This window comes from Protopterus annectens, chromosome 3.part0 (assembly GCF_019279795.1).
Source record: "Protopterus annectens isolate FY-2018-M chromosome 3.part0, PAN1.0, whole genome shotgun sequence".
NCBI classification, from domain to species: Eukaryota; Metazoa; Chordata; order Ceratodontiformes; family Protopteridae; genus Protopterus; species Protopterus annectens.
Window position 1 is genome coordinate 1816505196 of NC_056731.1, and position 26772 is coordinate 1816531967.

Here is a 26772-nt window from a genome sequence, read left to right on the forward strand (position 1 = left end):
AGTGTTAGGGAATCTGAGGAAATTACAGGAAATATTAGAAACTGTCAGTTCCCAGTTTGATGTCAAGGCCTTCATTTCCAATGAATCTTTCATCTCTAAAGAGACAGTAGGCTGGACTGAAACCTCACTTTATTCTAAGGGTTTCTTAGGATATTAGGCTTAAACCCTTGTTAAATTTCACACTTATATATGTTGTGTCGCTCTCCCAAATAAAGTAAGTACTGCTTCGATTTATCACAGGTCAGGATACTATTTCTGCATTTATACTTTTAATGCAAAGTCTGTAACGGCAGTAACCTCACAAACTACAGAGTATTTGGAGCAACTGTAAAGTAGCAACAGCAACAAGTATTTAAAGAAAATTTAACAGGACTTAGCAAACATGTTTAAGCACTGTTGGAAAAGTAAACAGCAACTATTGCTGGAAAAAAAGTGGAAATATGCAAACAATAAAAATTACTTAAAGAGAAAACATATCTCCAAAAATGCAAAAGATCTTTAAGAGACATATCAGAGGCACTGAGTGGTAGTTACTAAATGGATATTTTGTGTCTGGTAACAGACAAAGAATTAGATATTGGAAGCAAAAAAAAAACAAAAAAACTTTCAAACATGTATATTTGGAAATTAATGTATGAAGTCAACTATTTCATTTAGCAAAATAAACTAGTGTTTAGTTTTATTGCTTTAGGGTCAGACATTATTAAAATATGTTATACAGACTACCTAATGAAATGGCAAACACTCACTAGAGAACACAAAAAGATCAAGCTTTATAGACTGAAAATCGCAATCATGAAAACCCATAAAACAATATTTTGTGCATGGAGTGCACCTCTTCACCCCCCCCCCTAATTATATATACCAATCCGAGATTGCATAGCAGCAGGGAAAGGGCAAATTCCCAGTACCCCCTATACAATGGTCTTGTATACACAGCAGCCAGCCTTAAGAGAATTCAGTTTCTTAAGCTGTCAAACATTCACTATTTTGAATGCCCAACCAAATCAACTACAGCTGTTAAAAAGTTAATGCCTGTTACATAAAGGAATTGTTAATCTGCCTGATATTTCCAGAGCAGGTCAGTAAAACACCAGGGATGGAAAGGACAAGCAAGATGCTAATAAATTTAAACAAAGAAAAATGCAGTATACTCAGGAATGAGACAGAAGGAAGGAGACTGCATAGTGAAGGAGAACAGAGGAAGATATTCAGATGAGGCATTCTGGATACATGAAAGGCTGTCTGGGGAGGTTTGTGTAGAAGAAGATGTGCAATTTGCAAGAGACTGTAGAGGTTTTAAGGGATGCAGTGAGACTGCATATAACAGTGCATTGGACAGTCTGATAAAAGGGGAGAAAATGATTACAGAGAGTAGTAGGAAGAAAAATGAAGACATGGGAGGGGGTAATCTTAGGAGTGTATGCAGCTGTGGAAACAGATAAGGTGACCAGGGATAGATAGAAGGCAAGGAAGGAATAGAATGCAGAGGCAATCCAGAAAGAGGTGACAAAAAAAGTCACTGGGTGGGAAGGTGTGGAGAATAGCAACAAATTATGAAGATAAGAAATGACCAGACATCATTTTACAGCTAGCAGTGCCAGGCAGAGAAAACAGAAGAGGAGTGGGCACTTGCAGAGATTTAGCCAGAAAGAATAAAGAAGGTAGCATTAGAAAAAACACGTGGCCAAGAAAAATAGAGGGAGTAAAAAAAGGAAGATGTGGACATAGCTTAGGAAAATCACAGAGAGAGAGAGAGAGAGACAGAGCAGGTAGGGATTTCATTATTACATATATGAAGCAGGACAGGGGTAGGAGCAGTTTTTATGAAAATGGACGAGTAAGAAAAGAAAAGTAGTTCCCACCGTGGGGATAGAGTAGATGAAGAGAGGAGCAGTGTACAGCAGGAGGAAGAGAGCCATGAGGGAATTGAGGACAGCAAGCTAGAAGTAGACAACAGTGGGTAAGACTTGGAGGAAGAATACAGAAGATATATGAAAAAGGAAGGGACTTCATATAAGAAGGGACAGAACCAGCAAGACAGGGAGGAAAGTTGCAAGTTGGAGAAGTACAGACATGGGGAAAGAAGTAAATGAACAGAAAAGGCAGTATAGATATAAAGAAGATTTTGATGACCAAATATTCAACCTCAAAGGGGATTGAGTTTTGGCGAAGAAAAAGGGAGACATGATGTTACAGTAGACTAACACTTAATAAGACAAGGGAGGAATTAACACAGAAGGGGTTAACAAGTAGGCTGTATGAGTGTGCAGATCGTGCTGCAGAAAGGCATTAAGGATGTACCAGAGGAAAGAGTTGATATGAGCTGAGTAGAGCCAGCCAGCATTAAAGATGGAGAATATGATGGTGGATGTGCCACTCTGAAAAATTCATCTATAGTCACAGCAGGTACAGCAAGACAGGAGAAGACATGGGATAATATCAACTGGTTGTGGAAACAGATAATGGCAAAGGGCTTGAGACTGTTAAAATGATAGAAGCCTGGCCAAGAGAACAACTGTATCCCAGGCTCAGACTTCATATGAGATCAGAAGACACAAGTGGAGTTAGGATAGGAAGGAGATCACAGAAGGCAGGGAAAAGCATAAAGTTTAGGTACTGAATGAATACTGTTTGTCTTCATAAAGCAAAAGAGTTTAAAAAAGGCCCAGTTTATAACACCTGAAGCAGAAAGCAAGGAGTAGAATGGGAAAGCTATGACAACAGCAAACAGAATGCTGAGGTGCATCCTTGTTGATAGATGCCAGAAGTCAAATTATGGAAACGTATAGGCAGTTATTTTGCTGGATGGACTAGGGCTTAAAATCTGACTTCCCTGTTTTGACTTTTGGCATGTCTGTTCCTCTTCTCATAGATTTAATACCAAGAAAGGAAGGCCTAAAATACTCTGCTGCTCTTATGGCACAAGGTTTAGGAGACTCTGATTCCAAAGCAGACACTACTGAATCTAAAGTTGAAGAGGAAGCTTATGGCTTTAACTGAAAATCATTTATAATTTTGGAAAAATGTCTTGTATATATGGATTTTTAATTGTCCATTTTTTCTGTTGTGGATTGTATTAGGTGTAAAAGCATGACAAATGGAGCTCTTAAAGTACTGTGCTTCCCCCCACCCACCAACACACACAACACACACACACACACACACACACACACACACACACACACACACACACACACACACACACACACACACACACACATACATTAGGATCTTATTCTAAAACTTACCCCTTTTGAATCCTGGTTTGTAGTGACTGTGGGAAAGCAGTCAAACAATGTGAAATAATAATTTCCCTTTTTTCTGTTCATGTGGGGTTAGGAAAATAACTAAAATTGAAAAAGAAAATTTACCAAAATTATAAACAGTAACATAATCTGTGAAAATGTTGACTGGAAGAGTTTGGATGAGGGAATAAACTATGGAGAAAACCAACAAAAATTTGCCAAAGAAAGGTCTGAAAAACTGTAGACTGTAGTCTGAAAGTGAATAACAGGTCATAGAGCAAAGGAACAAAATTCATTGTGATTTTAGAAATATTTTTTCTGTCAAAATGTAGCCTGCATCTGTTTCTCATTGCTGATCATAGCTACATCATGAATAAACAACACTGCAGTGCATTTTGTAATAGAGAAGAGCTACACTGTCAGGGATTAGGGAAAATGTTATGTGCCAAACTAACAGTAGCCTTGCTTTTACTGAGCATGGACTTCTTTATACCAATTTTTTATTTAGCAAAATTAAAATGTCATCTTAAAACATAAAAGTAGAAGACTTGTATTAGACATACATATATTCCCCCATTGTCTCTTTGTGAATTGCTTTCCCAATCTCTCTTCCCAATCCTTTCTAAGCTCCTCTGATTGATTCTTATAGTTATCATGCAATATTTTATATGCTCTACTAATTATTCCTTTAATGGAAGCTTCTGTTCTAGATTCTATTAAAAACTCTACCAGTACTGGCCTTTCATTTATAGGGGAGTCTTAAAGAAAGAGGCATTTGGGAATATATTTTTTTAGGAGTGTAATGAGTTAGCAGACATTAAAGATTCCCTGCGGACCGCTCTGTCAGGAATGCTGGGTGAGGATATTGGATTGACTAGGCAGATGATTTTTTGAGCTAAGATACAGAATCAGAATTGTCTAGACATAGTAAAGCCTTGCTTAGTCTAATTATGGTGGCTGCCAAAAAAGCAATTACTAGAAAATGGAAATCAATGTCTAAACCAACTTTATTAGAAGTAGTGAATATAGTGACAGAGATAACAACTGGAACTGGAATCTTTAGTAAAGGGATGGACCAAACTACATAGGAAAAAATGGGAATTGTGGGAACAATATATGCAGAAAAGGAACAAAGTTTAAAAAGTCTGGATTTGAATGAACTGTATAATGCTTAACTGACAATGACTGGTTAGATTATAAGTGAGTTATAACGTTTGCAACTACAGTTGTTTCAGTGGTGTCTGTGATGATGTTTGCAACTAAAGTGGTGTCAATGTTTGTTTTTTATTTATATAAATGTAAGATTAACCATGTCATATGTGATAATTAATAAAGATGTTTTTGGTAAAAAAAAAAGTAGATGTCGCTCTGGTTGGCTGACATGCCTTTAAAAACATACTTATTTAAACGTCTGCATGTTTGAAAGAGGGGTTTGCCAGTTGCAATTAGTTCTTACCTTGTTACTAGAATCCATAGTGTTCTGGCTAAGGTCAAAATTGTTAAAAGTAATTTTACTAATTTATCATGTTCCCTACAGGCTAACAATTCTGCCTATCATGAAGGACAGCTAGGAAAGAACTGTACTAGACACCCAAGAACTGAATAACCACTTAACAATTAAATAATGGACAGTAACATTTTTTTTGTTGAAATAATATCATTAATTATCTGTCATGATCAAAAACTGAAGTCTGGAATCTCAAAGCACGGGCCCTTCAAGTGAGGAGGTAAATCATCTTGAGGCATTTCCAACTATTTTAGAGACCCTCAAACACGCTTCCTAAAGAGGGTTTTATTATATTATCTTATGTGGCACTACACTCTGTCGGCTTTTCCCGGTTAGGGGTCGCCACAGCGGAACTCCGGTCCGCTAATGATTGGCATTAGATTTTTAAGTGCCGAGTTGCCATCTCTGACGCACAACCTTCAACAAAGGTACACCCATTCACGCATGTCTCCACACAGAAGACGCTTTAGCTGAGAATCGAACAGGGCAATGTCTTACTGTGAGGCGACAACGCGACCTCAACGCCACCACCGCAGTATCTTATGTGGTACAATGAAAAAAATGTTAAAGTAAGTGAATTTTGTTTACAGATAACTGAACGTCACAACACAATTAGGTTAGGCTGTGTTAAGGAATATCCTGTAAATGAAAGAGAAGTGAAAGAACTGGTTTCAAACTTGTGTACGATTATGCAGTTTTACAACAATGTCCATTTGTATTATGCTTCCTACTGTTTTGTGGCGTGTTGTAAAAGGGACATGATTTTTTTTCCCATTGAAATAACTCACTCACCAAAAGATAAATGAGCAACAAATTCAAATTAGTGCATGCAAAACAATTAAACAGTGTAACCTGTGTAACAACTATAGAACATTATTGCAATATTAAACCATGAAAAACTAATTAATCAAAGCTAGCATGCCATAACTTAAGTATAAAGAGCAAACTAGTGCAAAAATTGGGTCTATATTGTAAAGTCGAATGCTTATCTCATCAAATACCTAAACGTCGACCCATCGTCATCGAACCGCGAAAACATCGATCATCCAGAAGAGCGAAAGCGGAAACATCGAGTCGTCATGGTTGGCCTTCTGCTGTATAGCTCCATAAGGTAAGTGTGCGATAGTTACGTACCTTAGGGTTAGCGTGTGGGTTAAGGTAAGTGCATAGATGGTAATTACGTTAGATTTAGTGTAGGATTTTAAGTGTATATGTGTGGATTATTTAGTTTGTTTGGGTTTAGCTTTTTAAGGTAAGTGTGTGATAGTTGCGGACCTTATGGTTAGGGTGCGGGTTAAGTTAAGTGCTTACATGGTGGTATATGTAAGATTTAGTGCAGGGTTGGAAGTAGGGTTTAGTTTAGGGCTAGAAGTAGGATTTGGTTAGTATATGTATGTGGTTTATTTAGTTTGTATAGGTAGTATGTAGCAGGCAGTGGGGTGGACAAGTATGACAGTTCGACTTTTTGAATTTCGCGGTTTAGGGCGTTCAGAGTTTATGCGGGTCGATGATGATGGGTCGACGTTTAGGTATTCAATGAGGTAAGCGTTCAACTTTATAATATAGACCCCAAAGATTAGAGTAGGAAAAAGCCAACAACGTCCCTACATGTTACAAGGATACTGTGATCATATATTATAAAACACAGAATAAATTTGGAATCCATCATTTCACTGGTACAAGTCAGCAGACATTTGGAAGTAACAAGGACTTCTCAATTAGCTCATTGTATTCTGTAACACTATGCCGCACAGCCATTATAGCAATGGCATTTGTTCCAGGTAGGTGTTTGCTGCTCTTAATGACCAGTGGCACTGAATGCACTGAAACTCAAGCACTAATGCTAATATAACTAGAAATAAATAACATTTATGTCTTCATTTAATTACTGATGTGCTTGGACTGCTGACAGAAGAGCTGCTCAACTGATTTGTGGAGAAAATCTGCACAGTATTTTGCATTGCAACCATTCCTTTTGATAAACAAGCTCCACTCAGCTAACAAACAAGCTACTGTCATGCAATACACTGATGACGCCCTGCTCCTGTGCAATGTAACAAGTCTTAAAAAACTCCAGACAATCATCCTTTTCCTCCGACAAATCCTGGGTAGCCAATGCAAACCCGCTTTTAAACCCTATGAAAAGCTAATTAATATTCATGCCCTGCTCTGAAACACTCACTTAATATTACATCAGCCAATAATACTACAATATAAATGATAACACACACAAAACTACAAGGTGTAGCTATAAAATTTGCTGTTTGGTTGGAACATACAGCAAGTCATTAAAAAAGGACGTCTCTACCAGCCAGTCCCATACTTAACTGATGCAACAAGGAAAATATTGCCCACACCTGCCTCCTTTCCACACTCATATATGCATCAAACATCTTTCAAACTTGCTAATTGCACAGCAAAGTTAGAGGGATGTTACAACACAGTCTGAAAATTCATGTAAACCTCTCATATAGGACTCCTCGGTGTCTCACCTTAAAACAACTACAGTTGTCAGAACTATCAAAACACCTAATGTACACCCACCTAGTTACAGCCAGTAATTTTATCTATAATCCCAATAATTGCACCATCACCCCAGTTGTGCTAAAAAAAATGTCTGGCCACCACAAAGTCAAACAGTGTAGCAGGAGTTGCTGTTTATTCCATTGTCACCAAACTTTGGAACAAGTTAACGCTTCCACATAAAAAAAAAAAAAAAAAAAAAAAAAAAAAATTAAAAGGCTTCAAACACACATTAAAACAACACTTGATAGACTCCTGACTATGCTCATGTACCTCATCAGGATAATGGGGTACCTTCAAGCCACTATCATGTCTATAAGACAACTGATTTATAGACACCTTAATCACAAACCACAATCCACTTGCACAGCTGTACTATCTCACCTCAGTTTCTGCACAAATGTCTCCCTTTTTCCTCCAGTTACCCTAAATTCATTCATTTATTTTACATTTGTTGACCAGGATATTCTGACTGGATACATGTTCATTTTCAGCGGAGGCCTGGGCAGAAAAGCTCCAAACACAATATACAGAAAAAATAATACAGGAAAAATCATAATATTAATACATGTTGCAAACAGTTTACAGACACTGTTCAGTCAAGCAAGTTATACATTCAATCATTTTTTAACTTATTTAAGTACCTAAACTAACAATTATGTCACAGCTTCATACTTTTCCTTCTCATCTAGCCCCACCATCTCTTTCCACTATTTCCCCATGCCCTACTTCTTTTTCTACAGTAACTGTAAGATCAAGTTAGGCTATTTTAATGTTGGATGAACTGAATACCATTGTCAAAGATAATGCTTCCTTACAATTAGTCCATTACTGCATGTTGTTTCTATTAAAAATCTTCATATTAAAAAATTGTTGTATGTTGGTCTCTATTATAATTGTAATCATTTTTAGAACTCAGATTTTACCTTACTCTATGTATTTTATTCTCATTGTTTGGAGGCATCCACTGAAAATAGACTTTTTCTTGATCAAGCATACTATCACTGTCAAAAAAATAAAATGAGTATGTGTTTATGTGTTGGAATGCACGCGCACTCACACACAAACACAAACCTGCAAGTGTAAGAGCGAGATAGGCAACACTGCTGCAAATTAGCCATGTTCACACACATTGTACAGCTAGAAGTCATACTGCTTAACTATTACACATTACAGGGTATATTCATCATTTGTTGATACTGTCAGTGTGGCTCCTTAAGAGTGGTGAAAAGTCAACAGCATGAATACTGATTTTGTTATGCATCACAGTTACACAGGATATTTCTACACATGCATTATTCCAACTGCAAAAGCAGCAAACAGCCTTTCTTTCAGAAAATATATGCCCCCCCCAAAAAAAAACCCACTGTTTCTCAGTCCTATTATACATTATAAGGATGAAACAGACACATTTTAACCATAAAATTATACACAGCACTGACTTAAACCAATATTAAATGCTTGTTGGCACTGACTGTATGTCCATCGTTGGCTATACCACCATCTAAAAGTAATCGGCACAAAAGGAATGCATTGTTTTGGGACTATATAGATAACTTTCAAACTCAAGTTTTAAATAGTTAACAGTGGTGCGTGGAAACTCTTCAAAAGTATGCCAACAGATAGAAGAGCCAATATTATTAAAGATAATAATTTCTCCACCACAAGACACACATACTGGCTGTCAAAGTCCAGAGCCTTTGAACAGTTAAATATTTAACAGTTACAACTTCAAGGTCAATTTTACCAGTCATCCAGCTATTCCATAATTCCTTCTTTGATCCTTATTTACAACTTGCTAACCAGCAAAAATAAACTGAGAAAGAATGAAAGGAAGTATTTTTGTGAGTGAAACAGCAATGGGAAAGAACATTTAAAATAAAACAATAGCTCTTGCAGATCATACAGAGAAAACAGAGGCTTTTTTAGATGCAAAAACATGGTGTTATTTGACACTTGTTGCAAGTACTTCAACCATGGAATAAATTACATTAATGTATTTAAGTGGAAAAAAGGCCCCATGAAGACACTTTGATAGCCAGCTGGGTTTGGTGCTGCACCACACACCATACATTGTGTTGACCTTTGCCATTTTAATTAAGGGTGTATGCCCACTCAAACAGTTGGAAACATAAGTAAAGATGGCTATCCAGCCACCTGCTGTAAAAGATATTTTATTTTTTATTCATTAATTTGCTAAATGGAGTAGTGTACTAGTGTCAGTGGACCATTTTCAGGCTCAGTTCAAGGTGTACAACCAAGAGTCAAATAATAAAATAATATACAATAATATGGCAAAGAAATACCATGATAGTAGCATAAACAGTGTTGAAAATATTTACAGTGATAAAGAAATAAAGATTACTATGCTAATAGTACAAACAATGTTGAAAATATTCACAAGAAGATAAGGTAGGAAGGTGCAGCGAGGGGAAGATAATATATGATATATACAACCAGTAGATGGTAGTGGGCTATTGAAGGAAAGGTATGTTAGGGAAAAAGGTTTGTAGAGATTGTAGAGAGAAGAAAGGTGAGGAGGGGATGTGATGAGGTAATGTGGAAATGTGAGTAATATCAACAAACAATCCATCTGGTGTGGATTATGTTCTAGAAGCTCATGTAAGTAATCTAGCAATAACATCCTCGCATTTATTTTTCAAACAGGTGCAAGGCCTTAATTGAAATGAGAATGTTTGATTGTCAGATGACTAATGACATAGACATAGAAGAAGTAAATCATGTATAACAAGCAGACTGAGAAAAAGAATGCAGGTTTGTGCATGTAGGAGTGTAAATCATAGCCCATGTATGCCTTTGAAAGTATAATTTAAGAAATCTCATTTTAGAAGGCATCTGAGAGGAAAGCCTACCTAATACAGCCAAGCTGCCTAAAAGCACAATTCATCATTTACAAAAATGCATGGAAATAGATTTATACAATTAAAATGGAAATGGCATATAATTTCAAAACACAGTATGAATTCTATATAGAACCCTGTCATTCTCTAGGCAGTATTCATTTTATGTGCTGTCAAAAGTACTCCCGCAAGCTCAACAACGTCGGATTTAATGTGGTCAGTGTTTTTTTTCTAAACACCTCTTGTTACAGCTGAGCTCATATGTTTGACAGTGAAAGTGTTCCCATATCGTGACACCATCTTCTGTTAAAGTGTGTGTGCGTGTGTATGTGTCTTTGTGTTTGTGTGTGTACATTTAGTTTCTATGTATACACTATGCTCTTCACAACTCTGCTATAATACCAAGATACAGCACATTAAAAATAAATTAAAAAAAAGAAAATATACATACTGCAATAAATGACACTGAAGTGGTAATGGTGTATTATGTGATGTTGGAAACACTTAAGCAATTTGCATAACTAATCATGTGTGATCTCAGGGGGGGTGCTATATTAAATAAGAGGTTACAAGAAGCAAAATCTCCTGCATGAGTGCTATGACGGGGAGTCATATCAACTGATACTCCAGAGATACACACAAAGCTACAAAACAACAATTGTAGAAAAGGGCCCAAACTAGGCACACATTTTAAATGTTGGTATTAGTAACTTAGGACTTCTCAGAATAACTTCCAGTTATAGGTGGGCTGGAGCATATGTTGAAAGAACACATTAGGTGCATTCCTTCAAAATCTGGACAGCCAAGACGTATGCTAGGGGATGTGTGGAGTTCCCTCCTTCAGAATTTACCCAGGCCGAAAGACACAACAACAACATATATATTTTTTGTAACTAGTACTACATGAAACAGATAAATCTCCATGCACTACAAAGAATTATGATTGGATCTCCGATAGTAACCATATTATGTGCTCTTGACTTGGATACTGAGATTAATCTCTCAAGCTTCACTCTTAGGGGCAATTTTTTGGCATCCATGTCTCAAAAAACAAATTGCAGGTTATGATTGGAAACCAGATCATAATCTCCTATATTTGCACTAAACAGAGGTCAAATACCAATACAGTAGTATGATCTGAAGAAGCGTAGGTTTTACTACGCGAAAGCGCTCATCTGTTTGTTAATGGAATAAACTACCTTTTATTTTTACAACGGAGTTTTGTAAGTGATTCTTTGATCGAGATCCTTTGATCGTGGTTAGACCTCCGTTTTGTGTTGTACTTCCAATACAGTAGTATTTGCCACTGTATAAGCTTTAACATGAAATGTTCTGATACCTTGTATATAGCATGGTTTCGGAATTATTAATGCAAATATGGACAAGCAATATTTGACACCTAGAGGTGTCAATAGGATTAACTGCAGAAAAATCTGGAGGTGCCACTAGGCTGTAATGATTTTAAAATACAGTAAACTCTCAGTTAACTGCAATTCAAGCAACCGGTAAAAAATATCGAAGAAATACAGTACAATTTTCATGTGTTGCACTTTCTGTTTCCCCCACAGAAACATACCTTATGTTTTTAGAGTCTGGATTTTAAAGAGGAAGATGGGAACAAATTTTCTCTCTCCCCAACCTGAGAACAAGTCAAACCAAACAAATAGTATAGGGTACAGTATTAGTCAGGCCTATTTTTAATAGTAACTCTCAAGCAACCAGAAATGACAGTTATTCGGCATCTACCAATCCCTGTGGGTGCCGATTGACTGATAGTTTACTGTAAGTTTCTCCTCAAAATCAATTCAGTGAGCCTCCTCACATTGTGTTAATTAATAAACATATCTTCATACAGCAAAGAAAGAAATTCTGTTTCTTTGATATTATTATATGAGGAGGCTTCATTTACTAGTGAGTTTTTCACATGAGCTTAAAACAGGCTTTAGTCCCTCAACATTTACTGCAAATTCTTAAAAAAGTCACAGTTCATGACTATCAGAATGAATCATTGTACTTTTCTTTCTATAAACTGAGAGGAAATGTCTGAAATTCCCCCAAAAATTCTTGTCAGTGTATGTTGTTTCTAATTTTAGTCTTTCAAAATAAGCTGTTGTGAAGTTGACAACCCATGCTACCTTTCTGGAACCTTTATAAAGCTTCATTTAATTTGTCTTTGATCTGTAGAGGTGACGAGGAGATTTTGTAGTCATTATCATAGCACAAAATTGTTTAGCTCATTTCTAGCTTTCTACTCTGCCTCACAGGTTCACACTTCACTACTCAGTTTGGTCATTGTGAGCCCAGGTCCATGGGTGTGCATATGTCAGACTTGCAAATGATTGGTGAAAGACACCCTTTTCTTAGAAAGTAAAAGTTTCTAAAGTAAAATATGTTTTTTTTACAGCAGCAGGGCTGTTGCAAAACTGGTCTGTTTTGCCTTATTCTAAACTACCACTCAGTGGGATTCCATATACTATATATCAAAATAAGATGTTCAGTATATTATTTTCACATGATAATGTTGTAAGCTGAACACAGTCACTTCCATCTGTAAACACGAAAAACAATGTAACCAAATGCATGCATAAGATAGGTCATGTCTTACAGAGTCATAATGTACAATGAAATGTTTCTTGAGAAGGTAGTTACCTCTAGTTCCTTACCAGAACGATAAATGTGATAATCGGATAATGACATATATTGCTTTTTAATGAGACAGACTTCAAAATATTGCCACTGTACCAGTGTATTTGGTGGTAGCACAGACAGGAGATTGAGGTTGTGACCTGGTAATAAGCTCATGTGCAAACCATTCAGTCTGCTGTTGCAAATCAGCTGAATTATTACACTGTAAAAATGCATTTGTGCATAGCGGGCTTATCCAGATAACAAATAAATGTAATAAATATGATTATTGTTTAGAGCAATATTTCGCACTGCTTTTCAGACGGCACATGCAGCGTGTTGAGTAGAAGTATCAAAGTGCTCTGAAATTTCCAAACAAGATTATTTAACCACAGCAAAATATTTGCTTTAAGGTGTTTTGTCATGGCTTACAACTGCATTGCCGCATCTGGTGGGTTAAATGTCATGATGCACTTTGTAAATTGTATCCTTACTTTTGGGTCATTTTTAATAAAAAGCCTTGTAAACTTTTTATTAAAACCATAGCCCAAATAAATTTGCAGTTTCCCTATGTGCAGCATGTGAGATGGCAGTCCATTGACTTTAATGGATGCCTCTCTGTGGATCTGTAACCTGCCTCCTTTAATGTATGCCATTCATATTTTCCTCTCAGTAGATGTCACTGAGGTTATAATCTCAGTGTAATTGGTGCAGGGAAGGCAAATTGTGCATGTAGTTTTTTGTCAAACAGTTAGTTTGAAGATGTTCAAAAGATGGAGCTCAGCACATTGTGCACCACATACAGTGGTGCAACAGCTGAGTCACAAAACTGATAAAACACTTTAAAGGTGGGCATCACCAACTCTAAGCCTGTTTTAAACTTGTTTGATTTTCAGAATTATAATTTACTCCATTATAGAAATGTTGAGGTGGGAATGTTTGCCATAGCAATGTAACTTGGAAAGAATTGAATGTGCAGTAACAAAGACATTGCTGGTATCTGCCTTCATTTGCACAGCATAACTATAAAGGGATTCTTAAAACTATGACTCAGTAACACATAATATATACAATCTAAAGATACATGCATTTTGAAAGGTATAAGGTCCCAACTTTAAGGCACCACATTTTGTGCGATTTCGTAACTGTGAAGCTATAGAATTGTTGAACAGGCCTGTCTAGTTCTTTATAGGATGCACACACTGTTGTGACAAAGTTGCAGTTGATAAAATAAAATACAAGGATGAAGCTCACTTGCAGTTCCTAACCTAAATGCACAACATTAAACTGTCTGACAATACAGTTTGGAGAGACCACTGCTTAGGAGATCAGGAACCTTCTTCAAGTGCAGCATGTAAAAACTGTACTCACTGAGTAAGTTTAGATTGGACCATCTAACTGGCATAAAGAAGTGCCATTCTATATTTGTCCCTGCTAAGTATGAATGTGTAATGATTTAGGAATATGGCTGACAGAAGTATATCTGATGCTTGATGTATCTGATTTACATGGGAAAAGATCTGGGAGCATGAATGATACTGTGTCTCAATAATGGCAGGGAAGGATTCCAGCTACATTATAATACTTGATATCAGTAGCGGACAGGTTAAAGGCCTGGGTCCATATCTTGGACAGGATGTTCATGGCTGACAGAAGAATGGCATAGGTACATGCATGTTACTGGACATCACTGCATCACTGTCTGGCATGGAAAAGGCCTAAGTGCATATCTTACATTGGGTGTTACTGGTTCATATCAAAAAGGCTGAGTACATATCTGGCACTAGATTTTGCCACATGTATTTGGTGCATGTATGACACATAAGAGTGGAAGCCACTGTCTGGCAAAGAAATGGTTTATGTATGTAGATGATGTGATGTGGCTTGTTAGTGCCTTGCAGACTATGGCTTTTTTGCATGACTCTGGTTACACACACACACACACACACACACACACACACACACACACACACACACACACACACACACACACACACACACACACACACACAGACGTAGACATCCACAGTGAGGAATATCACTGGGTATATGTGTCAGCATGATGTCTGATGTCACTGAATATGCTCATATCCTTAGGAATTAGGGACAGAAAAAGTCACAAAGAAGAAGACAAATCAATAGAGTTGTTTAGTGCAGTGCACCTGTCTGGATCTTAGGTCATGATGAGGAAAACCACACAGGATGGACTGATTTAAAGATGTGTGGCTTGATCATGTGCTCTGCAGTCTCTTACTGCCTTGCAGTACAGCAGCAGTTTTTTTTTTCTTTTTTTTTTATGTACAGTGAAAAAATGGGCATTGTCCAGCCAGGCTAACCCATTTAACAAAAATATAAATAAAATAATAAAATAGGGCATTTTTCTTAAGTAGAAAGGTACCGCTGATCTTCTTTTTAGGCCTAAATTATGCAACTTACTAAATTAACTGTTCACAGTACTAATCAAGGCATTTGAAATCATGCAGCAGGAAAAATATCTCAAAATTAGTTGTCATTCATTATTTGTTTGAGCCTGAAAGATTGTAACTTGTCTGAAGTAATATAAGTTACCCAGAGTTTGATAACATCAGAATTTGTTATAGTAGTTAGAGGGACTTTGCCCTCATTTAAAACATTGCTAGCAGGCTGTCCTTTACTTCTTGCAAGCTTGTTCAGTCAAGCTTTGATGTGTTGGGTGCTCAGACAGCAAATCACATTCTGCAAAAGAATCCTTAAAGAATGCACTGATTGAGAAAATCTATGCAAAGTAATCATCAGCCATACATACATTTAAGGTGTTTTTCATGGAGAAGAAGCCATAACATTGCAAATGGCAGTGTTACTGGAGTCCTGATTTCCCTAGCTGACTCTGAATAATATTTAGTCTTATATTTACAAAATGCAGTATTCCTGTAGCCTTCTCAACGGGGCTAAAGAATAAAATCAGAAAAAAATGCTAAAAACAAAAATGGTGAAATCACTGATGTCTTCAGAAGTAGAGTAGATTAATGTTATTGTGAAAGGAAATTAAAAGTTTTGACTGAGGCATGCATATGAAGAACTTTGTCCCTAGACAGTAAGACGATGGTGCGGCTGATGATGAATTGACATTGATTAGGATTAATACTCATATTTGATGTTGTCCTTTTCATTTGTTCCTCAGCTGATGGGTCTCTTATCTGACCTCAGACTTGGCTTGGCTGATAGCTACATTTACTTGACTCTTGGATCCAACACTCAGGATCTTCCATTTACCCATAATTCCCCAGTCACCCTGCAATACCAACTGGGGTGGGGGGAGCATTTCTTGGGAAGGATTGTCCAAGGCCCATGGTCCCCAGAAGAGACCAATTCACACATCAGTGTGCTATACACGAGAGTGGTCCTCCTAGTGTTGCAGGCCTTCCAGGATGACGTCCTTCTCGGGACAGTTGTGATTCAAACCGACAACATATCTGTGGTTTGGTTCATCAACAAACAGGGGGAACCCTATCTTATACCCTTTGTCAAGAGGCAATGAGAGTGTGTCACTGGGTGATCTCTTCCAACCACTTTCTTATGGCAGTGCACATCCTGGGGGAAATCCAACATGCTAGCGGACAAACTGTACAGCTCCATTCTGATGCCTTACAAGTGGTTCTCAATCAGTTAGTGGCGTAAAGAATTTTCCATCATTGGGGTCAACCTTGCTGTGATCTATATGCCTCTCCCCACAAGTGCAGCAGGTTCTTTGTCCTGATCCCCCACTCTAGGGGAGTCACCAAGAGTTGCTTTAGTCCATGGTTGGACCTCCAGTCTCCTTTATGCTTGTCCCCCCAATACCTCTAATTCCTAAATTCTTACAGAAGGCACTTAATTTGAAGAATATGGTTATCTTCATTGCCTTCTTTTGGCCTTGTCAAGTGTGGTTCCCTTTCCTTTGGCCTCACTTTTGCTATCCACCTTGGATACTAGACCCCAGTACAGACTTTGTCTCTCATCCCACTCGGATGGATCACCTGAACATTACAGGCCTCAAGTTGACTGCATGGTTTCTCCAATTTCACTGACAGTTATATAGCCCAGGCTTTCCTCCCTGGTCCAGCAAATATTACTATCATCTAAGAAAGTCTCTACTAAGAAAATCTACACAAGTAAATGGAACAGATTATCTGTTTGGGCTCTACAGAGAAAATTTGATTCCTTCACTGCCTCCATTTCATCTGTTCTGGAGTTTTTAACATCTGTTTTTCAAGAAGAGACTAGTTTTTCTACTATTAAAGTGCAATTGGCAGATATCTAATTTTCATTCAGGTGAAAATGCTTCATCTTTATCTTCATCAAAATAGTTTAATGCCTTTCTTAAAGGTACCTTTTTGCTTAGGCCCCCAGTGATCCTACACCATCCTGGGATTTATCAATTGTGCTGCACACATTGACTCAGAGTCCTTTTGAAACATCGGCTAGCTCTGACTTAAAATTTTTATCGTGGGAAACTGCTTTTCTTGTGGCCAGTTATATCTGCTAGATGAGTATACAAGCTCTAGGTTCTCTCTTCCAAATCTCTTTTTTGATCTTCCACAAAGAGACCTAACGTACCAATCCATCCTTCCTGCCTAAAGTAGCATCAGAAGCAAATATTATCCAGACCATTAATGTGCCTGTTTTCTTCCCTAGCTTTGCTAATAAAGGTGAATACATGCTTCATCTCTTGGGAGTACATAGCTCCATTTTCATCTCCATAGAACAAAATATTTCACAAAGACAGATCAATTGTATGTCTCATTCTCCCTAACAAATTGGGTAAACCAGTTTCTTAAGTTACCTTAGTCAGATGGCTTACAGGCTGCATATACTTTGTTTACAGACAATGAGGTTTGTCTTGCCAAATGCCTTAAAGCACTCTTCACCAGGTCCATGGCTACATAATCCACATTCTGGTCTATAACTCCTATTGATGATATTTGTGCCACAGGTAATTGGTCTAATGCTCATACTTTTATTGTTCATTACAAATCGGATTTGACTTCCAGGAGCAGGGCTGTCTTTCGTTTTGCAATAATATCCTTATATGAGGGCTATGCAAGGTCATGTAGCTGGGGACTCTGTCCCATCAACTGAGGAGCGAATGAAAAGGGCAACATCAGATATTAAAGTTATGTACTTACCATAACTATGCATTTGTATTGTCCATTTTCATTCTTCTTCAAATTAATACTTTCCTTCCCCTTTCCCTTAAACTCCTGGAGCGACCTTATGCTGTTGTGGAACCTCTGTCCCAGGTTTGAGGCCTAGTCTGTCCTATTACCTTCTTTTTTGTCTTAGCATGAGGTTAGTTCCGTCTACTGGTTATCAAGCAGCACACTTGATCTGAGGTATTGCAGGGTGACTAGGCATTATGGGTAAATGAAGGAGCTCATGAGTTGGATCCGAGTGTCTAGTAGTAAATCTGACTGAACCTGACATGAGGTTGGATCCGAAACCCATCAGTTGAGAAAAAAAATGAAAATAGCCAGCACAGATGCATAGTTATGGTGAGTACATAACTTTATTTTTTCCATTGAATGTTGGACTTTATTAAGGCTGCAGTGAATGGTTTGACCACTTAAAGAAACATATTTAACAAGTCTGATTCTCAGCTCCATACCTTTCAACTGCTAAGATTTAGGCATAGTACTAGGATTTTGACCCTCAGATTTAGTATTGCTTTTCCTAGATTTATGATGTTCCTTACAACGTTAGTGGTGTTCATGAGTACATACATATTAAATACATAAACTAAGCCTATACAAAGACTCTGTACCGCAAACTATATAGGATCTAGTATATAAATACATTCTACTGTGAAAAATAAGAAAGTGTTCCTCTTTCTGACTCTCTGCTATGATGTCTAAAGGCCACTGCTATGATTTTGAGAGGTATGGCCAACCCTGAAAAGAATTTTAAGCATGCCACATAAAACAACCAAGTCTCAGAACATATGAGTTCATCTGCCTGGTTTATGGAGAGTAGGTACCTGGACATCATTCAAGTTCAGAGCAAACTATTTATATGGGTGAGACCTGAACAGGTCAGCTGCAGAAGAGTGGGAAGCCAGGATGATTGTTGGTTACAGTTCCACCTGCAAAACAGAACAAGAGTACCAGGAATTAAATGGGGAGGGGATGCACTAGAAGGTAATAGTAGTTAATAGAAACTGCGAAGTGTGGGTCTGCAACTACTATTAGATCTCAGGAGGACACGATATGAGATGTTACAGAAGAAATATACAGCAAAGTTTATTGCATGCACCTCAGTTGCACTTATATGTAAACCATGAGAAAACCTTATAAAATCTGACCAGAACTCTATGCAATCAAGCCTCAAGATGTTGACAGCCCTAGACTGAGCTTTTTGTTATTCAGCCATTTCCTACATTATGCAGTAAGTAAAGATTTATTTGTTTTGTTATTATTATTATTATTGTTTTTTTAGTTAGTTTTCTGGGGTAGTACGCTGATCACAATAGACCATTTGCAGGTACAGCCCAAGTGAAGAAATTTATAAAAACAAACTAATTCACAAACATGGAGTAAGGCTACACCTTGGATATTTTGACAGAGAAGAATCCTTTCCAGATGTTTTCCTCTGACTTTCTGCTTTAAAAATTATAAATTATGCAAGCAGCTGTTGTCAAATTTTGATTGTGTTTCTACATTACTTTTTTTTGCAAAACATGGTACACATGTGAAACTACCAAGCTTTACTGTATACAGAGTATTATAATTGTTGTTAGGCACTATAAACTCTGGCTGCAGCCTTCTCTTTTTTGTCAACAAGAACTGTAATTCTGATTTAAAGCCCACCACTCCCACAACTAATGCAGTCTTCAGCTGACTTTTTTTTATTAATCTCTTTTATAGTTTGTCTCTCCTCATATATATACCTGACTAGGCCTTCACTTATTCGCTGCTTCCCAGTAGAGTTACTGTTCCAATAACAGTGGCTTAACTTGTTGACTCTCCTCCCAATAATTTTTAGCTGTTCTTTATTTCAGGTATAATCCTGTTTTCACCTCTCAGCAAATTCCTATCTCTGTTCTAGTTTAACGTGGCTACTTTGTGTCAAAACAGTGTAAATTACAGTTAATAAATGGAGCAGCTAATTAAGGGTGTGTACTTATTTTTCAGCAGAAAATACAAGTTGGTACAAATCATTTAAGCATATGATGTTTTTATTAAGTGGATAGTGCCAGTATTTAAAGTGTCCTGATTTTCATTTAATTGTTCTTGCTTCTTTAAAGGGTTTGTCACTGAGTGTTGAGGTAAGAGCCTTAGAACAGTCAGTCCCTCTTCTGCTATGTATTACTCATATCTCACTAATACCTTTATTTCTCCTTTCTATAGTGTTTGCTCCACTGTAGCAGTTCTTTTAGATATTTTGCTTACTTCAAACTGCATTCTGTAATGTATTCATAATATGCCCTGGCACTGGCAGTAGTTGCTCAATGGTCTCTGTTGCATTTTTTATTTATTACATTTGTTAACCAGGTAGTGTCCGACTGAGCCAGAAGTCCATTTTCAGCGGAGCCCCCTATTTGATTTCATTTTACAGTTTAAATTATTGTGCTGTTATTTTTCCTTTCAAAACACCTCTCTGTTAAATATATTTAGCAAACAACTATCAGAACTTGAAGAGTAACCTACCATCAGAGTAGGTTTGCTGTCTTGGGTGTTGCAGAAGATCCTGCAAGTAGAAACAGATTATTTCCTTCCCATACCTATGACAAACTTAAACTACCTGTTGTAGATATATAACTGCCATTCCTAGGCCTCAGGCATGCTTATATTGACAAGTCTTTTAAGCCAATGACTGGTCATTATTTTTCTGGCTTTTCTCCTTCATTGCTGCACCTTTTTTTCATTATATGGTACTCTTCCAGGATGTCTTACTCCGCAGAGTCAGAAGGTCATGACATTGAGGTGCTATCTGGCATGAGGTTATTTCACCATAGTGGAATGTGGCAGTAACAGGATGACAGTGCAAAACTATAAGACTTGCAGGGCAGGTGTATGCCCTTCATATCTATCTTTAGTATTTTTTTTTAAGTGGGCATTATGCAACAAGAGCATTAGGTGATTTAAATATCCATATTTAAATGCATGTGCATTGCAGTTATCCATGTTTAGTACCAAAAAAGATATAAATATGTAATTTTATATTTGCATTTTCTAGCCTTGAGAGCCACAGAGTTGAATCCATGTAAAATGGCCTAGTTTATTTTATTTTGTCCTCTGTTTTATTGCAGTTACCTGGATATACACATTCTTCTTACACCTTTAAGGTGTGGGTCCTGTGAAGAATATAGTGTGACATCTTCCCCAAGTCATCTCACAGCTGACAAAAATTAAGAGATTCAGCAAAGGCGAGCAAATGGCAACATCCCTGGATGACCTGGGAAAAGCATTTGATTTAGTTTGGTACCTGTTAAATCTTAACTCTAGGTTGGGTCTATGAATCTTGACTTCTCCCACAGTTGGATTAGCTCTTTCCTTACAGCAATGCAACATGTTGTTAAACCTTTACGATCAAACATCGGCCCTCTGGTAAAAAAATTACGTCATTAAAACTGTCCAGAGCTTTGTTCTAAGCCCAGCATCTTTCTGTTTATTAAAAACCTTGGCAGGAAATGTGGTGATATATCCATGGCATTAGGTCTGGTGAATGTCAGTCACTACTGCACAGGTTTCAGTAGTCTGGGCAATAACGCAGGGTTGTTCACTTGTTTTTTGAAACTGGAACATTGGATCAGCAGAATTCAATTAAATTTAAAGACAGAGGGGAAGTTTTTACTTACCTGCTGCTACTTTGTTACAGATACAGTTCTAGTTTTCTCTGCCACTATACTTCATTACTTCCAGCTGTGTCTGGGCTTACTAAGCTCAGATGCACAGAAAACAAACCATCGTCCCTGACCTCTTTCCCCAAAAAATGTACTAAGACCATGCGCTGTCTAAAATGTAAACCAATCATCTGGCAAGACATCAACTTGGCTTTTACTCCAAAAAGTGGAATGAATAACTTTGCCCCTTTCCCATCTTTATGTTAATTTAGACAAGCAGAAATAAGACTTCCAGACTGGCATCTCACTAAATGCTGACTCCATTAGTAATATTGTCAAGTTTTTCATGATATCTCTGGTTTTCAACATTATTGCTTTTCGTTGCCTTGTTTATGGCATCTGTTACACCATTTATCTGTTTTATCACTATGGTTTGTTTTCTTTTATATGAATGCATTGCTTATGTCTTAAGTCATAATTCAATAAATGTGTTAAAAAATATAGTCCAATCCACACCATATTGGCCTTATTCTGTGCACCTCTGGTCCTCCTTCTCCAAACTGAGCTAGTCCATTATTTTAAGGTATTACCTACAGAATTATCTATTGCTCATAAGTTTTTGTCTACTATAGTTCACAGATATTAAAATTATTTCCCAGTCCATATTCATAGCCTTACCTACTTTGCTAGGGATTTTTCATCACTACTCATGACATATGGCCGACATCTAAGTGCATATTCTGGCCTATAAACTGTGTTGGTCTTAACCTCACTTTTACTAACTGCTTTTCTCAAATGTGACCCCAGAAATGTGACAGGTTCCTAATGTATTGTACTTAAGGCCTTCTTTTATCTCAGATTTCTCAGCACTGCATTATCTTTCCTGTTCCTTCACGTGCATTTGCTTCTTCCTTCTGCACAGCTCATAGTTTGATTACCAGCATTTTAGCACTAAAAGATTTGTTTGATCAGGGCATCATTAATTACGATACTTATCAATTTCTACTACAACCCCACCCTCGAGTATCCCCCATTTTCAGGATACCCAAAGTTCATAAATGTGTAGATGACCCCCCACTTAGACCTATTGTGACCTCGGAGGGATCTAAAATCTCCCCTATAACTACGTTTTTAGACAGGCAACTAAAAACACTTTGGGGTGGCGAACTTCACATTCTCAAAGACTCTTGGGAATTTCTCAGTAAAGTCAAGCCTGAACATTTTTCACCTGATCTTTTATTCACTACAATCGATGTAGTGGATTTATTTTCAGTAATTCCTCATGAATTAGGCTTGTCCTGCCTTGAAGAAGCCCTACGAACTAGACCAGGGGTGACTGAGAATGACATCTTCTTGTGTAATGAATTGGCACAACTTGTTTTGAAAAATAATTTTTTATTTTTTGAGGGTGAATTTTATTGCCAGGAATCCGGAGTAGCTATGGGGGCCAGTTGTGCCTCCACTTTTGCAGAATTCATTGTATCTGTATGGGAGCACAAATGTGTTCATACTTGTGTCTATTCCCAGCATTGCAATTTCTACTCAAGGTTCCTGGATGATATTTGTGTTTTTTGGTGGTGGTGATGTTCTTTTGAAAGAATTTATCTCCTACTTAACCAAACTACTGATTTTTTTAGGTTTACCTATCAAACTGAATTTACCTGTCTTCATTATTTAGATGTTTCAATACACAAAACCAATAACTGCTTTAAATCTACTGTATTTAGAAAACCTACTTTCTCCAATACCTATATAAGTTTTAACAGCACACATCCATTTTATCAAAAAAAGGTATCGTCAAAGAACAATTTGTGCGTATTTGTCTTATGACCTCTGATAACCTTGATTATCTTGCTGAATGTGCATTGTTAAAGTAGATATTTCTTGAACAAGGCTACCCTATCGAACTTATTAATTCTGTTCAGGCAGAGGTTACACAAGGAAGAAAAACCCTTTACAACCCTATCTTAGGTATGGAAGGGGGCTTTTCTAATAAACATGGTTTGAAGACCTTCAGTGAGGATATGTATAACAGGGCATTTGTCACTAACTTCAGTGCCAATGCACATCAAATCAAGAACATTGTGTTGAGACAATGGGACAGATTTTCAGACATTATTGATTTACGTAATTTGAAAGGTAAACCTATTAAAGTGGTGTTCATGAAGGGACAAAACATCAAAAATATACTCGAATCGGTTAGATATGATGATGTTTTTGCTCATAGAAGGAAAGGCACTTTTAAATGTGGAGCATGCAACCAATGTTCTTTTATTTCCAACAAAAAAAAGGTTGTTTTATCATGTAGACAAAGAACTCTATCAGCTAAAACTTATACCAACTGTAACTCCCAGGGCCTGGTTTATTTACTTACCTGTGGTAGTTGTGACAGTTTCTATGTTAGTAAAACTGAGAGGCAGCTCAAACGCAGAATATATGAACACATTAATGATATTAGCAAACGTAATGCTAATAAGGCACTGTATAAGCATTCTTTATTATATACTAATGCTAAATTTTCTTTTTTTGTGTTGGAAACTGTACCCAAAGAATTGAGAGGGGGGCCTTGGAAGTATAGGTTGGAATATAGGGAGACCTATTGGCAGTTATTTTTGGAATCCAACAAGCCCCCTGGTCTCAATGACCATATTTCATTGGTTCCTTTACTTAAATTGAAGGCAGCTAAATTATAATTTACGTGTATGTACATTTTATATTTTGATTTTTTATACATACAATATGTCTTTTGATATTTTGATTATTGATGTATTTTTTATCATTGAACATTTTTGACTGTGTTAATTATATATAGTTTACATTTTAGAATGTATAGTTCTGTATCAAATACAATCAATTTTTGATACTCAACTAGTTTTTGACACTAAACTTATTCACGTTCATGATTTATTAATTTACAACGATAATCTAATAGTGTTTTACAATTGATATTTAAGTTAACTTTGTTCAGGATTTATATTATTCCATCAGTATTAGTGTAGGAAATCATAAGATTTTTTTAGTAATGAATTTCATTCCCATTTTTATTAGTATGTTCTCATTTTTTTATCATCATCTTCTTTCGGCTGTTCCCGTTAGGGGTTGCCACAGTGGATCTTCCATTTCCATTTCTTCCTGTCCTCTGCATCTTGCTCTGTCACACCAACCACCTGCATGTCCTCTCTCACCACATCCATAAACCTTATCTTAGGCCTTCCTCTTTTCCTGTTACCTTGTAGCTTCATCCTTAGCATCTTTTTCCCAAGATACTCAGCATCCCTCCTCAGCACATGTCCAAACCAACGCAATCTTGCCTCTCTTGCTTTGTCTCCAAACCTTCCAACCTGGGCTGACCCTCTAATATACTTATTCTTAATCCTGTCCACCCTTGTCACACCCAGTGCAAATCTTAAAATCTTTAACTCTGCCACATCCAGCTCTAACTCTTGCCTTTTTGTCAATACCACTGTCTCCAACCCATATAACATAACTGATCTCACTACCTTCTTGTAGACCTTCTCTTTCACTCTTACTGGTACTCGTCTGTCACAAATCACTCCTGACACCCTTCTCCACCCACTCCATCCTGCCTGTACTCTCTTCTTCACCTCTCTTCCACACTCACCATTACTCTGAACTATTGATCCCAAGTCTCATTTTTTTATATTCTAACATATTTTAGTATGTTTTTATTCTTGTGCCTTTAAGTGTTTGATTGCTCATTAATTTATTTAATTGATGAATGTATAAATCACTCATATGATATGGCGTCTTACTGACTGTCCTGAAGAAGTCTGAGGGTTTCTTAGACGAAAACGCATGTATCATTTCCTCTTGTGGCGTTAAAATAAATTTGTTTTACCAGCCTTCAGTTTGTGCCTTTTGCTGTCCAGTTTTTGGATTACTGATTACCAGCATACCCTTAACTCCCACTGATGTGTCATCCTATTCCTGGTGTGCAACTCTTAGATTAACAACTGCAATCCTGTATCCCAACAGCAATTTTAAATTATGCAGATTGTTGTCTTTGAGCAGTACTGTGATTAAGTTTGGTTTTATGATGACTTGATCACACACACACACACACACACACACACACACACACACACACACACACACACACACACACACACACACACACACACACTGTATCTCTCTCTCTCTCTGTCACACACACATACACATACATATATAAAGCATGATTCTGATCTGATTAAAATTTTTCTTTCATTTTTGCATCATTTAGTATTTACACCCTGAACAACTGATGTAAGCATGTCACTGCTGGCCAGAAATAATGCACCCCCCTTACAAAAAAAATAGCATTTGTGCTCACCTGGAAGAGACTTTGCTGCTTGCTTGTCTGTACAAGGTAAAGGCACTTCTCTGCAGGATAGTTCTCTCTCCCTTTTCCTTTCCTAGGGTGCATACATTAAAATCATTCTTGGCCACTCATTATGAATTATTTAATGGAAGATCGGCATCAAATTACTTGTCCTTATTCAGGCAGCATCCCTCTTCATTTCTGCAAATGATTGAAAGATTATATATATATATATTAATCATTCTAGGAATATTATTACAATATATTTCTGAGATAATGTCTTCAGTAGATGAAATTCCTTTATAAGAAATTTATTGCAGAACATTTTTTGCAGAATGTTTATAGTGCTTACAAAATCTTAGGCTGTATTAGAGCATGGAATGAAAAAAATTGATTAGTTAATACTGATCTACGATCCATGATGCGGTACCAACATACAAGAGGGAAAAATGTAGGTCAGTAGTGGTGAAAAAATAAAGCTTGACTATTACATGTGCTGGGAAACCTACATTAAGGCATAGGCACTGTGTGAGTTCCTCTTTTTGCCTTGCATTTCATCATATTTACTGATTGTTGCTATCACAGGATAGTTGTTGCATCGTTCTGCATTGTCTCAAATATCATAAGGGAAGTAACAGTGTGACAACATCAGTCAAAGCAGAAAATATTACAGGATGGGTGTTGCAAAGTTTGCAGTCCAGGAAACTGTGGAATGCATGCCAGAGATAATCCTGTTTAAAAGAAGATAAATCCACACAAACTAATAGAATATGCAGAAAAATGGCAGTAGTTTCTACACTGACTGAAAACTGCTAGCAGGAAGCATTCAAAAGAAGTGCCTGGAAGCGTTTTTAAGGTGTGGTTGTGGATGAATGGAATATACTTTCAGA

General features: G+C 37.1%; 1 protein-coding gene across 3 annotated transcripts in view; it reads right to left on the reverse strand.

Annotated features, from left to right (window-relative positions):
- ALS2CL (ALS2 C-terminal like) overlaps positions 1-26772 on the reverse strand; it is a 2758770-nt gene that overhangs the window by 2548108 nt on the left and 183890 nt on the right. For all 3 annotated transcript variants that reach the window (XM_044065874.1, XM_044065873.1, XM_044065871.1), the window contains exon 2: positions 25895-26083. The gene's annotated coding sequence lies outside the window, so the exon portion shown is untranslated. The remainder of the gene's footprint in view (positions 1-25894; positions 26084-26772) is intronic.